Source organism: Mastomys coucha, unplaced genomic scaffold (assembly GCF_008632895.1).
Source record: "Mastomys coucha isolate ucsf_1 unplaced genomic scaffold, UCSF_Mcou_1 pScaffold6, whole genome shotgun sequence".
Classification (NCBI taxonomy): Eukaryota; Metazoa; Chordata; class Mammalia; order Rodentia; family Muridae; genus Mastomys; species Mastomys coucha.
The window spans coordinates 85,537,742-85,551,417 of record NW_022196912.1 but is presented as its reverse complement, the minus strand read 5'-3'; the positions used below and the strand labels follow the sequence as shown (position 1 = coordinate 85,551,417).

General features: G+C 43.8%; 1 pseudogene; it reads right to left on the bottom strand.

The window, feature by feature from the left end:
* Positions 1 to 3,626: 3,626 nt before the first annotated feature.
* On the bottom strand, positions 3,627 to 4,418 carry LOC116080616 (annotated as a pseudogene).
* Positions 4,419 to 13,676: the final 9,258 nt, after the last annotated feature.

Genomic DNA, 13,676 nt, shown 5'->3' with positions numbered 1-13,676 from the left:
CCCAAAAAAACATAGACTAACAGACTGGACCCAGCATTTTTCTGCATACAGGAAACCCACCTCAGTTACAAAGACAGACACTAGCTCAGAGTTAAAGGTTGGAAAACATTTTTCCAAGCAAACGGTCCCAAGAAACAAGCTGGAGTAACCATTCTAATACTGAATAAAGTTGACTTTCAACCAAAAGTCATCAAAAAGGATAAGGAAGGACACTTCACACTCATCAAAGAAAAAAATCTACCAAGGAGAATTATTAATTTGGAAATTCTGTGCTCCAAATGCAAGAGTACCCATACTCATAAAAGAAACTTTACTAAAGCTCAAAGCACACATCACACCCTACACAATAATATTGGGAGAACTCAACATCCCACTCTCAGCAATGGACAGATCATGGAAACAGAAACTAAACAGATACACAGTGAGACTAACAGAAGTTATGAATCAAATGGATCTAACAGATATTTATAGAACATTTCATCCTAAAGCAAAAGAATATACCTTCTTCTAAGCACCTCCTGGTACCTTCTCCAAAACGGACCATATAATTGGTCACAAAACAAGCCTCAGCAAATAAAAGAAGATTGAAATAATTCCATGAACCCTATCAGATCACCATGGACTAAGGCTGGTCTTAAATACCAACAAAAACAATGGAAAGCACACATACACATGGAAGCTGAACAATGCTCTACTCAATGATATCTTGGTCAAGGAAGAAATAAATAAATAAATTAAAGGCCTTTTAGAATTTAGTTAAAATGAAGACACATCATACCAAAACTTATGGGACACAATGAAAGCAGCGATAAGAGGAAAACTCATAGCTCTAAGTTCCTCCAAAAAGAAGGAGAGAGCATATACTAGCACACCTGAAAGCTCAAGAACAAAAGGAAGCAAATATACCCAAGAGGAGCAGATGGCAGGAAATAATCAAATTCAGGGCTGAAATCAACCAATTAGAAACAAAAAGAACTATACAAAGAATCAACAAAACCAGGAACTGTTTTTTGGGAAAATCAACAAGACAGATAAACCCTTAGCCTGACTAACCAGAGGGCACAGACAGTATCCAAATTAACAAAATCAGAAATGAAAAGGGAGGCATAACAATGAAATATATCTTAAAATATTTATTCTGTTTGGTAAATATTAACAGTTGAAAATATTAAAATCATGTTCTACAAAAGGAGAAGAAGAAGGAGGAGGAGAAGGAGAAGGAGAAGAAGAAAAAGAAGACACATTTCAATTTTATAAAACTTTCCAAACCAAGTTTTAAGAATTCGACTCTGTGTGTAGCCACAATGGCTGAGCAATCTGGGATGGTTATTGAAAGATCAATAGCATGAAGTGTCCATACACTGACATGGCAGTCCCCTGACCCAGTTAGCTTAAACCATACTCCACAGCTCCTTGGCTTCCCCAGGACTTTTCCAGCATACTCTAAAAATCCCTACAGCTAAGAACGTGCTACTTGATTCAACCGATCCTTCCTAAGTTAGTCAACCATTGTTCACCTGCATTCTCTCTTTATCTGTTTCCTGGGATTCCTCACTGTTCTGAGATTGTGGCTGAGGAAAGGTAGAGCCCTGTTTATTGAATACAGTTTTGAAGTTTCCCATTCTTGATTTATTAGCTAGAATGAATGATCAGCAAACCTTGTGTCACTAGCGATCTTCGGACCCATGTCCTGCACTGCGGCTCACCCCTAGTGTCTTTATTTTTTAATATCCAGAGCTTAACCAAGGACATGAGAGCAGTTATACTATATCCTGTCATTTCAAAACCCTCCTCTGCAGCCCAGAGGTCATGGCTTCTGAAGGCTCTGGAGCCTGGGTTTTGGCGAGCACAGCTGGAAAGAATAGTCCGTCTTTCTGGGGAATTAGAATGTCCCACGCCTGAACCGTCTGAGTTCAGGACCTACAGGAGAGGATCAATACTATCCTTGGGAATAAGAGGCCTCACTAGGGGCAGCTGTTGCCAGGGCCACAGCTCCAGCGTCAGAGCTGGCATTAGAATCCGATCTTCTAGTGTCTCTGCCAAGAACTCTTCTTGTTTCTCTGCATTTTCATCCTGGAAGTCACAATGGAACTGCTTAAAGGTAAGATGGCCAGAAGCCACCATTCTTGACACTGGCCCTTGTTCTATGTTACTTATTGTACCAACTCAAGTGCTTTCAAAAGGGAGCATGTTGCTTTTGTAATTCCCAGCACTCTGGTGGCAGAGGCAGGTGGATCTCTGATTCGAGGCCTAGCTTCGTCCACAGAGCGAATTCCAGGACAGCCAGGGTTACACAGAGAAGCTCTGCCTCAAAAAACTGAGAAAGGTGGTAGGAAGGGGGTGGAAAGAGAGACAGAGAAAATGAGACACACGGAGAGAACCGGTGTTTTAAAAATGAAAAAAGAAAGCCTACGGTAAAGTAATGATTCCACGGAAAGTATTCGTAGTCGATGACCAAAATATGAACGGTTGAGGAAAGGCCCTGCTTTTTTCTTGTGCCAATGGAAGCCCTGGGCTGTGAGGGTGGAGATGACGCACTAGGCTGTGCGGACGCCCCCTGCCGTCTGATGGCGGAATCGCCTCTCTGCTGCAAGCATCCTATAGCTCTCTAGCTTTGACCGCCAACAGGAATGGGCAGAGCAAGGCGCCCTTGGCGATTTTTTTTTTTTTTTCATAGCAAATGGCTAACGATCCGTTTAGAATGATCCCTCCTTAATTTTTAATTCAATCTAGCTCAACGTCCAAGTTTAATTGTGACATAGCTTTCTCATTGCTTTTCTGGGCAGGCATCAACACTAGTGAAAAACCTCTCTTTAGCCTGAGTCTGAGAGCATAATACTGATGGAAATAATTTGATAATCTTCTCAAACATAGGAATGTAGTCATTTCTGTAATTTTACTTACTAAACTTTCACCAACCTGTATATCCGTTGTATGCTTTTAAACGATCATTTCCTTTAAAGTGGTAGCTAGGGTCTCTCTACTACCCAACATTAACCTTAATGCTTTGATGTCTGCCCATGCTCAGGCTGGTACCTCTCCCTTAAACATCTGGCCTGCCCTCAACCCTTAGCCTTCCATTGTGTCATGCCCTTCCCTCCCAAATGAGGCCAAGACGGACAGTCACCACGTTCTCTGCTCAGTCTCCACGTTCTCAATTCATGGTTGCTTTTCCCTAGGATGGCCTGGCCTCTATCCATCAAGGCACGGGGAGAATTTCTCCTAAGATCTCTCCTGAGGCAGTGTCTGCCCTCATGGGACTAACTAGATGGCATTCTTGTCTATGACGCTGGGGACTGATCTGTTGAGGCTCTCTACAATCTTGGCCTGTAGCATTTACCATAAGCAAGAAATTCTCCTGAACAAGTAATTCTGTCTGCTCCCGTCTCCTGACTCCATTTCTGTCTCATAGGTAAGCCATCACCATACTGCAGTTTCTACTTCGGTTTATGAAAATCAAAGAACCTTATTTCAAATTTCTCTTCCTAGATAATTCCTTAATGAACTGTAAAATAGTAATGGCACCATCATCTTTAAACATGTATTGCCATTGCTGATGGCACATTGAATTCTTTTTTTTTTTTAATTTTGTAATTATATTTATGTACAGAAAACTTAGTGTACACTTAACCCAGTGTAGTGGCGAGTTCTTTAGCCTTTGCCTTTTCCAGCTTGGTAATGCGAGCCACAGACTTAGGTCCCAGGACATTGCCTCCCCAGTGGTGGCGGATCTCATCATATTTGTCATTATAATTGGTCCTAATAGCTTCCACCAGCTTACCCAGAGCACCCTTGTTTCTGAGTTAACCCGTGTGAAGGGAGCAGTGGTGCACATATTCTTGCGAACCAGGCACCACAGCCTGACCTTTCCCTCAATGATGTAGTAGGGCACCCCCATCTTTCAACACTGGGCAGGCAGGAGAACCACCAGCTCAATGGGGTCTACATCATGGACAATCATCACCAGCTGCACCTTCTTGTTCTCCACCAAGGTGGTGACTGTGTTGACCCCTGCTTAGAGGACGGGTGGTCTCTTAGTTGGGACATCCCCTTTGCCAGCAACTTTCTTCTCAGCATGGACCAGTAGCCTTTGCTTCTTCTCTTGCTCTGTCCCTGGTCTGTACTTGTGGGCAAGCTTAAGCAGCTGAGTTGCTTGTCCAGGGCCTGGGTGAACTGTGTAATGGCAGGAGGTACTTTGAACAACTTATAAAGGATGGATCTTTGCTGCTGTGGCCTGATGTACGGGGCAATTTGACAAAGCATGTGAGATCTCTTTTGAGCTGGGATGTCCTGCCCAGTGCTGAAGTACTTGGGCCCTTTCTCAAACAAAGGACTGACCACCTTTTTGACCCCCTGTTTCTTGGTGATGGTGGGGCTGGGGCCCCTTTCTTCCCCTTGGCCTTCTTTCCTTTGGGCATCTTGCTCAGCTGGAGAAGAGACAAAGAAGAGGGAATTGTGGACAATATAAGTGAGCGACTGCTGCTCATTGAATTTTTGCATCTGTGATAATGAGTTCCAAGGTCTTGAGCTGAGAGATTCAATTTGGTAAGCATAGGCCACTGGTATGATTGTGTAAACACACAGACAGACAGACAGACAGACACACACACACACACACACACACACACACACACACACACAGTCACACACAGAGGCACCTCAAAAGTTGTTTAGGTCTTAAATGTCAACAGCGTTATGAATTTTAGTGCTTCAGGGGTTAGTTTTCCCCGCAGGCCTAGGTGGAACTCTCTGGCACTAGGAATAGCAGAAACAACAGATTTCTAGAACGAGGAAGTCAGCGTTGACCTAAGGTCCTGCCATATGTTTCTCTGTGCAGACCCGAGAGCTGGGCGTTCCCACGGAACCTGGAGAACTGTCCAGAACAGAATCCATTTTACTCAGGTTAAATGCAGCTGGTGTTCCTGATGACAGGGTTCAACATTTGGTCATCCTATGATAATTTTGGCTCTGCCAGATATCACTACACTAGGCTTTTGAATATATACTTATCAATAAAAATAAAGTTAATTCTGATTAGCGTCATCAGAAGAATTTGACCACCCTCTTTGGAAGTCCTAAAATACCACCCAGCAGGCTTCAGTCTGGGATTCAAGTCAGGGGTTGTGGATCAATTTCAGAGCTTTCTCAGCAACACAAGCCAGCAATTTCTCTCTGTCTTTAGAACTGTTGGATAGCAGCGCCAAGGCAGAGAAGGGGTGGGTTAGCCTGACAGTCACATAAGCTGAGAAGGGGAAACTCATGATGCACTGAGCTGCCTGTGTCACTGGCAGTGATCCCAAAGGCTCCTCTGTAGAACTGCCCTAAAGAGTGAATGTGTGTCTTTCCCCAGAACCTCCCTCTGAAGAGTGGCTACATGCCAGGTGCTGAATGCCACAGGAAAAGGCACAGCCTTCTGTCTGTCCCTTCCCTCCTTTTCAAACATATGACAGGAAGCTGCTATGAACCTTGTGACGTCAAGGATATCTTTTCTGGAGAGTGACCTGCCCTGTGTGTGCTGTGGTCACTAGCAGCTGGGTGATGGACACAACTCTTTGTAGAAAGGAGACTGGAGAGGGAGGGTACTGTAGTTAGTAAATGGAATTAGGTACTTCTGTCCCATTTTGACTACTCTTGTCCCACTTACCTGGTGCCTCGGATGACAAACCACAACTAGCCCAAACAGGTTTCCAGAGATTCATTAAACCACTTTCCTTATTTTTCTAAAGAGGAGAGTACATGAAGATTAATGCCCACATCAAACTGGGTGAGGTAACCCAGTTCAGAAGCGGGCTTCTTGCCTCAGTCTGTAGTCTGGCACCGTGTCTCATTTCCTGCCCCAATTTTCACTGCATAAGTCAGATGCCGTTTGAGAGTTTATTTGCAAAAGAGGCTGGCTGTGGTTGTTAAGCACACCTGCCACATGCTTCTGCTTGGCCTAAGCTACCCTTTGATGATGCACAGAGACACTAACCAGAGAGACGCTAACCAGGGCTATATGTCATTAGGGTACGCTCAAACCTTCTTTCCTTGCCATTGGACAACTGGTTTGTCTTTAAGAATATATTTCCATTTTTAGTGACACAGGAAGAACAGCTTAAGAACCTCCAGCCAATTCATTATAGCAAATGCTCCACAATCACTGGCTGCCGACAGACACTGGAAATTAAATAGATGCAGCACCTTCACCTCAGGGAGCTTACAGATTTAATGTGTAGAATCAGACACTTAAAGTCCAGATCAGGGGACTAAGCTATGGTGGCCGAATGAGTTATCCATCATACAACCTAGACACATAAAACAATGGGAAAAATCTTTTTACTGGCCAAAATCATACAAAAGATAAAATAAGAATTTCTATCATGTATTTAAGTAGGGAACCTAAAATGAAATTCTAGAGGGAATAAGGAGGAAGCCATATTCAAAGAGATGATCACTGAGGATTTTTCAAACATCAATTATCCTTTAAAATTCCAAACAGACAAAACAAATAGCTCCAAAAACAATCTATCGCAGTGAGCACGTAAATGCCAAGGTGGGAGATCACTGTGAAAGCAGCCAAAAAGAAAAAAAACAAAAAACAAAAAACAAAAAAAAAAAAACCTACCTTCCAGCGAATAGCAGGAAAATGAAGCTAGCTTCACCATGACAACAGCAAGAGGCAAAAACCGGAGACAATAATGCCTTCAAGGCCCGAGTATTGCCAAGCTAGTGTCATATGCCTACCAAAGCAGCCTGAAAACAATTTAGAGCAATGGTAAGTATTATGGAGGTTATAAGGTGCTGAGGAAGGAAGGGAGGAAGGGAGGGAAGAAGGAAGGAAGGAAGGAAGGGAGGAGAGGAGGAAGGAAGGAAGAAAAGAAGGAAGGAAAGAAAGGAGGAAGGAAGGAAGGGAGGAAAGAAGGAAAAAAGGAAGGAAGAAATTGTGCCTGGGTGGTAGTCATAGGAGTTGTGAATGAAGCCAATATAACTAGATCTGGATCCAGACAGAAGAACAAGGTTTAGGCAGCAGGGAAGCGGAGAAGGGCTGTTGCAGCCAGCTGTGGCCCCTTGTTCAAACAAGAAGACTCTAGCTCCCACACAGAGCTAAGGAAGAGCTCCCTTCCCAACACTTTTACTCAGTGTTGTGAGTGTGGGCGGTGAGCAGCATGTCAGGCCTCCTTAACCCTTCAGCTTGATGGCCCCATCTAAGACATGATCTGCATGTCTGTCTGTCTGTCCTGTTGAGTGGTGCTGCAGATAGGGTGCTCAGAAAAGGGGCCTAAGGTGCATACAGGGTTCTGAGGCAAGTTCAGGCGACAGAACGACAGAGCATTATGATGGCCAATCTCAGTTGTCAATTTCACACATAAGGAGGGAAGGAGCCTCAGCTGAAACATTGCCTCATCAGATTGGCCTGTCTACAGAACAATTTCTTGACTATTATTATTATTATTATTATTATTATTATTATTATTATTATTATTATTATTATTATTATTATTATTATTATTAGAAAGGAAAAGGACCCAGCCATCTGTGGGTGATCCCATCCCTAGGCAGGTGGACCTAAGGAAAGTAGCCTGAGTACAAGAGGAGTAGCCTTCCGCTATAGTTTCTGCTTCAGCTCCTGCTTGAATTTCTGCCCTGACTTCTCTTGATGTACTGTGGCATGGAAGTGTAAGCCAAATAAACCCTTCCCTCCCTAAGTAGCTCTTCATCCTTTCATCTCGGTGTGTATTGCAGTAGCAGAAGGTGAACTCTAACAAACGTGTCTCCTGTCTGCACCCAGTGAGTACAGGATTCCTCCCGGTGTTCAGGTTTGTGCTCTACACTCCCTGCAAGAACTTTTGCGAGCAGTATCTTTGGGACATCAAGGCTGAACAGGTCCCTCTAGAATACAACTATGTTGTTTCTGAAGACATCAAGGACCTATAGAAGTCCTAGAGAGGCAACTCTTATACAGAGCTCCCTGCTTCTCCCCACACTCTAACATGACCTGGTTGTTACTCCTCTTGGCCCCTGTGTAACCTTGGCTCATGAATACTTTTTGCAGTCCTCACTACAGGAAATGCAACAAGATACAATTTGCAAGGAAGTCCTTTGAGTTCTGGATATCTGACCTCCTTGAATCCAGCCATAGGGGAATAGAACACTATAAAATATTAGAAGAACCTAAATTGCCAGGATTTGGCATGGTGCTTGCCAATCTCAGAGAGCATTTGAATGCACTGTAACCCCCTTCACGTCAGCACCTTGATGACAATATTGGTCACCTAGAGTGTGTGGTACTGCTACATATATGGTAGCTCACATTTCTGAAGGAATAAGTAAAATGTTGCATGGATTCCAAACTCATTTTCCTTTGGATATACTGTGGACTCAGGTATGAAAGCTAGGACCTGATGTGGGCAGCTCTAACCTCTTTGTATATGTGTACGCAAGACAGCAAGGCCAGGCCCCTCTGCAGGGTCAGCCCTGCCTGCATTGCTCCCTTGCATGCTCTCTTAGGCATCATCAGTACCATCCATCTTCAAGCATGTTTTACCTTCTCTCATTCATACATTTGCCCCCAAAGGGGACCAAAGGCCATGTGTAAAAGGAATTATTGTTTCTATCTAGCTCATATAAAAGACACACAATCCTGGTATTTTATTTACAAGCTGTAAGCCTAGACTGGGCAGGTTTTAGAGCTATTCTAATTTACATCCCAGCCACAGGTCCCTTGTTACTTGCTGTTTCTCCTGGCCACGTGCTCATGGTTTATCTCCTCTCATGGTGGCCTCTTCCTTCCATTGTCTTCTTTTTCTTTTTCTTGGTCTCTCCTGAGACCCTTCACTCCATCTTCAAGTCCCGCCTTTCTCTCCATACCGCCCAATCATAGGCTCTAGACGTTTATTAACCAATTAACTTTAAACAGGGGAGCAGGGTTTAGATAGCATCACTAGGTGAATGTGGGGGGCGGGTAGCAATTTGGGTGGGTCAATATTTAGCATTTGCATACACAGCAGCACCAGACCAACCCCCAACAGCGATGCACACCCAGGAAGCAACCCAAGTCACCCTTTCCTTTTCCCTCCTCTCCCGTCACCCCACCTACAGTTCAGCTGATCACGTTTTTTTTTTTTCCTAGAAAATATAAGCATCTTCTTAACAATGCTGGCTGTCTTCTGTAACTCACGCCATAGTGTTAGACCCAGGCCGACGTCTACAACTGTGGAAGTTAAGGATAGACTTTAGAACCAGTCATCCCAAGTTTGAATCTTAATTCTGCTACTTCTCAGCTTAGCTACCGTATAAAAATGAAACTCCACAAACTAACGGTAAGGCCCTGTTGCTGAAGGCAGAACATTTATATCTCACTGAACACAGAGAAGCGGGCTGATGCCTAGCTAGGGCCTGCATCCTTACTGACTAGTGTTCATCGTGCTGGCAGGTGCTCTGCATGTTACCAGAGGAGAAAGGTAAACACCAAGCCCAGCTACCAACTCTATAGTCTACGATGGTGACCTGCCTTCATGATAGACCAGGGCATTGTGGTACAAATGTTGTGGGAGAAACCAAACACTCTCTGATGGGGTTTAAGGCCCATGCATGGCACTGCTCAGGTAGCCAAGAACCTAAGACTGCATAGGCCATGGGCCTAGGAGGAAACTAACTACTACTGTACTGCTAATGGAACATAGCAATAAAATGACTCTGAATGACATTCTTCTGTACACATCATGTGTTGGATCCTTCAGGTGTAAAAGGGGGCTGATGATATCACCTACCCCCTGGATACTGCAAGGAGCAAAGGAGATAATATACACAAAGTTCCTGGTGTGTATAAAATACAAAAATCATTAGCTAGCATCAGTACAATGACTTAAATATTTATGGAGTTAATTATGGGTAAAGAAGAACATCATACTACTTGCCAGATCTGTACTTTTATATCAGTTCACAGCATGGTTTTCTCATTTTTTCATATATATACATATATACATATATATACACACACACACACACAAATATGAATGATATGGTAATGTGTCTATAATAAGATGCTGATGTATATTTCAAAATACTCTAGAGTTATGTCCCTTCATCTTGGTTTCCTGTAAAAACAATGGATAGCTAATTAATCTTTAAGGCTCTATGCAGCTGTAAAGTTGGGCTATGAGTATGTGAGTATGTGAGTGGGTATGTATGTGAGTATGTATGTGAGTGAGTATGTGAGTATTCGAGTGAGTATGTGAGTGGGTACGTGAGCATGTGTCCATGATCAAGGCAATTCCCATAAAGAAAAGACTCTAACTGGGGACCCTAACATAGTGTTAGGAGCTTAGTCCATTATCATCATGGTGGAAACATGGTGTCAGGAAGCATGGTAACAGGTGAATATAGTTCTGGAAAAGTAGTTAAGAGCTTCATCCTGATCCTTAGGCAGAGGGGCGGGGGGAACGAGGGGAAGAGGGAGAGGGAAAGGGAGAAGGAGAGACTGGGGGTGTTTGGCATGGGGTTTCTCTGAAGCCACCAAAGCCCACTCCCAGGGACACACTTCTCCTAACAAGGCCACACCCACTCCAACAAGGCCACACCTTCCAATCCTACTTAAACAATATCACTCCCTGATGACTAAGCATTCAAATACCTGAGCCCATGGGGCCAACATCATTCAAACCACCATACCTACTTACTAACATCAAAAAGAGAAATATGTCTACTTTCCTTATGGAGATTGACTAGCCATGGGAAGCCCAGTTATAACAGAAGGGCCTGAACTTCCCAACCCAACCCAACCACTGGCTTCACAGAGAGGCCTGGGCCTGGGATGTGGTGTGTGACTCTCTAAAGGCTGGTGGCACCCACACAATCCAGGATACAGCAAAGAACTGCTCTTGGGAGGGGAACTGTGATGGGAAGCGGTCAGCTCCCAGCTTTATACAGCTCTGACTTACACAGAAGTCCATCTTTGCTTGGCAGGAGCAAACCTGTGTAGACATTCACTGCATGGTCAGCAGATAGAGAGACCTTCAATTTCTTTCTCATCCAGTAAAAAAAAAAAAAAAAAAAAAAAAAAAAAAAAAAAAAAACCCAAAACCCAAAATTAAACTAGAGACATGAACAGGTGATTCAGTGACCTGAGGCACTTCAGTGAGCTCTAGAAGTGTGGCAACTACTGAGGAGGATCATCTCTCTATGGAGCTCCGGCATCTTTGACCAGATGGGTATGACCCGGGATCTGAGCTTTATAGAAAGCAACACTGGACAAGCAGGAGCTTTCAACAACGAAAACAACTCCATGTCCTGGCAGCTGCACAGAGGTGTGTGCTGTCAGAAGTGAGGAATGAGCCACTGGGCTCAGTGACACCTTGCCAAGGCCACTCGGCTGGCAGTTCCCTCACTGTGCCATCACTACCCAGGGGCAGATAGGGTGCTTCTGCTACTGAACATCGATGGGTCAGGATAGCAAGCTCCACCTCCTGTCGTCCTGTCCAACCAGCCTCTCCACTGACAGTTGGCATTGTACCAGATGACCGACCATCCACAGTGCTGATGGGTTCAGTGCCTCGGAGACTGCAGGGAAAACAGGAAAGGCCAAAGAGCGGAAGCAGAAGTCTAATTTCCTACAGTGTCAACTCTGGATAAACAGCTCCTGGTGTGCCCATGAGCCAGCATTCATCTTTGCTTCCCAGCCTCAGGAGGATCTCAGGAAATAATCTCAGGTTTTCAGAGCAACAAAGTTATCATTAGGTTTCTTGGCAGCAGGGGGAAGACTGAGCAGGAGAAAAAGAAAATCAAAAGACAAAACAAAACAAGAACAAAAACACCCCACTCTCTTAGATAAAAGTCAAAATTCAAAGGGAAATAATTCATTCCTCTCCACCCACCTCAAATGTAGGCATCAGACTTCCTCCACAGAAAGCAGTCCCCTTTATCCAGTCTCCCTGTTAGTGGGAGAGTGGTTCTGGGATCCGCAGCTGTCTGAGGAAATGCTTCAGTGTTTATTTTTAAAGGGGAAGCTCCTTCCTCTTTAAAAATGTGAACTGGAGAGAAGTCTTTTGTATGGTGTCGCTGGGAGATGGAGATGGAATCCATGGTGAAGTAAGGCTTTCTTGACAAGGGACCAAATCCACACACGTAGACATCCTGCTGGCCTGACAACTCAGAATGTCTTCCTGGCCACATGCTGAAGACATCATGTCCAGTGCTACCTGGGCAAGCTGAACCTTGGTTTTCTGAAACAAAAGGTTTTGTATCCATCTGTATTTGGCAGCCACAAAGCTTGCCATATGCGGAGGGAGAGTGTAAGGGTTGAATGGCATGCTGCTTCGTCTTTTGGTATATCACAACTGAGTCATATTCATCTCGACACTCAGAGAACATAAATAGATTGGGAGAGGGGGTTGAAAGTAAGAAATCTACATGCCTTGGGCTTTTCAAGTTTTCCTTGTTGGATGTTCTTTCTTCCTTGGCTTTCTTACCTATGAAGAAATAAGATCTGAAGAGGAGATTCTGCTCCAACCTTAGGGTGCCTTGGTACATCAGATCTGGAAGCTTGATTGAATCACAGAGAACACACTTTCATTTCTTAGAACATCAAGTGTATCCTAGACCAAGGTTAGGAGGAAGAGACTAAGCCTTCTGCAGACAGTGGGCACTGGATTGAATTCTCTGGGCTAGTACAACTCCCAGCCTTCACCGTCCATCCCAACCCCATTGACCATGGTGCAGGACCCTTAAAACCATTTGCTGATTCTTGCAACAGACATCAGCTGAGAGAAACATCAGAACACATCCTCAGACGCAGGTGAATTATCTATCTCACATCCAGAGCGGTGGTCCCCAATCTTCCTAGAGCTGCAGCCCTTTAATAAAGTTCCACATGTTGTGGGGACCCCCAACCATAAGATCATTTTGTTGCTACTTCATAACTGTAATTTTGCTACTGGTATGAATTGTAATGTAAATATCTGATATGCAACCTCAGTTGGGGGTCATGATCCACAGGTTTTTTTCTAAGGTTAAACAAACAAATGAAAAAAAACAAACAAAATAATTCATTGTCTGTTATACCAAAATGGTTACCCTAAAGAGTTCTGGCATGTAGTTACCATGAAGAACAGCCTAGAAAAAGAAGGAGGAGGAGGAGGAGGTGGTGGTGGAGGAGGAGAAGGAGAAGAAGGAGAAGAAGAAGAAGAAGAAGAAGAAGAAGAAGAAGAAGAAGAAGAAGAAGAAGAAGAAGAAGAAGAAGAAGAAGAAGAATGACCAGTGGTGATGAACTACAAGTTATTGTGGTAATTCTGTAGAGTCAATATGCCAAGCATATCAACAAATATTTATCAAGCAATCCCTATAATGGTATAAATCTAAAAGGCATAGCTTCTGCCCTAAAGAGCTTATACTATCTGTTGGGGGAAGGGCATGGGGGAATGTGAGAGATAATCATTTAACAATTACAAGACAGTAAAACTTAAGGCAAATAAATGCAGAGATCTGAGAAATTTCCAGAGTGAAATCTGAGACAGGAAAGCTCATGGGGCCATTTAGTTTATTATGTGTAAGTCTCAAGATTAGCTACCCCTCTGGAGGGCTCATGTAATTAGCACTGTGCTGGGCAATTACTGAAATTATCATTTCTCAAGATATAGAACTAAAAACCCTGAAAAGGACATTGAAAAAAAAGAGGCAGCAGTGCATTTGTGTGTGTGTGT